A 2,377-nucleotide genomic window follows, 5' to 3' on the forward strand; every position below is an offset into this window, starting at 1 on the left:
ATGCGAGCTTTTCGGGATATTGACTGCTATATTCATTATTTACGGAGACATAGTCTTCACAGGCATGGCTGATTAATCTCCAGATGTGACAGCGTTCAATTCGTGTCAGACTTACAAAATTCATGCTGCACCTGTCTTTAAGATAAAATAAATTACTTCTAATTAATATAAAATGTAGAATTGGTTGTGCACATTTGTGTTTTTATTAATTCACATTCACCATATATGCATGATTATTACTATATATAAGCACATGGATAAATATATGTATATCTATGTACACATATATGTACAGACATATACATGCTTATATACACACACTTTTTCTGAATTTCCTAGATTCAGGTGTTTTCTCTTACGAGTTGAGTCTACTTTCCATTATCTTTGTTAATCTAGAAATACAGGTGAGTCGTCAACAGTGATACATCGCCACTGAGCTTTTTTGTGATTTTAGTTTCTTTTTTATTTTGCTTAGTGATTTTTCCAGTTGATATCATCCATAACTGTAAACTCCTGATTCTAGGAATTAATGTTCAGAAAAAAGAGGATAAATACAAAGTTATATTCAATTTCTCTGACAAAATTCGTACCGAAGAACAAAAAATATACTATTCCTAGGCTTAGACTGCTGTATGCCCCCGACATGTTTTATTTGTATCTTGAAAACAAACAAACAAACTGCAATCACAAAAATAAACGGTAATATTTATAAAAAAACAACAACAATGTTACCAACAATATCACCGCGGTGGCCAATCACACAGGTAAAAACAGGCTCGTGGTTCAGAGATGCCCGATCTTCTCTGCAAACACTGAAGAATAATAACAGAAAAAAATAAACAAACCAGATAAAGGTCGGGATGTTGTAATGTTAAATAAGTGTGACTATAACAAAAGATCATGAATGTTCTCAGTGACCACACACAATTCAAAGGAAGTACTACCTGAGTATCAACTCCGTACCATTAGAATATCCATTAATGAACAAAAAATCTTATGGAATCTTGCTTCAGACCTGTTTTTTATTGCATATATAAATACACACACACAGACATATCTGTATGTATGTGTGTGTGTGTGTGTGTGTGGTGTGTGTGTGTGTGTGTGGTGCAGATGACGATCCCAAAATAAATTAATGTAGAAACAACTATGCACCTAAGTGTACACACACACACACAACACACACAAAACACGAAAGGTGTGTTTTTAAAATACAAAACAAACCCCCACACACAAACCAACCCCACACACACCAAACCAAAAAAACCCCACCACACACCCACACACACAACCCACAAAACAAAAACAAAAACCCCACACATTCAACCCCCCCACACCAAAACAACACACAACACACAACCCCCAACACCACACACACACCACAACACACACACACACACACACACACACACACACACACACAGCACAAACACACCACACACCACACCACCACCCACACATACTGGGGTTTTTGTTTTATATATTTTATTTTATTTTTATTTTTATTTTATTTTTATTTATTATATTAAATTTTTTATTATATTATATTAAAATATATATATAAAATATATATGGAACCCCCACACCCAAAAACACACACAACCCCACCACAGTTCTCTCTCTCTCTCTCTCTCTCTCTCTCTTCTCTCTCTCCCCCCTCTCTCCTCTTTCCCTCTCTTCTCTCTCTCTCTCTCTATATATATATATTATATATTATATATTAAAAATAATATATAAAATTTTTATATTTATATAAAAAAATCAAAATATAATATTTAAAAAATTATATTATAATAATAAAATTATAAAATTATATATGTATATATATCAACAATGTAATATACATAAATATTAAAAACACAACAAAAACAAAACAAAATTTATATATATATAAATATATATATATATATATATTAAAAATATTAAAATTGGTTTTTTTTTGTTGTGTGTGGTGTTTTTGGGTGTGTGTGTTTTTGTGTGTGTGTGTGTGTGTTTTTGTGTTTTGTGTATATATATATATAAAATATATATATAATAGTGTATATATATATAAAAATATTTTATAAAAATATATATATATATATCTATATATAATATTATAAAATTTTTAAATAAACAAAACCCGGGGGCCGGGGAACTGGGTCGGAAAAAATCGAGTTTTAACCGGCCGTTTTTTCCCCTTGGGGGAAAAAAATTCACCTCGTTCCCTTTCCCAAAACGACATGTGTCTAGGGAAATACCGCCGTGGCGCAAACCGCGGGTTTATTGGAAGGGCATCCAAACAGCAAGGGTGGCCCTGCCATATAACCCCTCATAATGAATTTTAGAAGGGCCCTTTTCCTGCGTGGAATGAATGCTGTTGAAAAAAAAATATACA

This window comes from Penaeus monodon, unplaced genomic scaffold (genome assembly GCF_015228065.2).
Source record: "Penaeus monodon isolate SGIC_2016 unplaced genomic scaffold, NSTDA_Pmon_1 PmonScaffold_4195, whole genome shotgun sequence".
Classification (NCBI taxonomy): Eukaryota; Metazoa; Arthropoda; class Malacostraca; order Decapoda; family Penaeidae; genus Penaeus; species Penaeus monodon.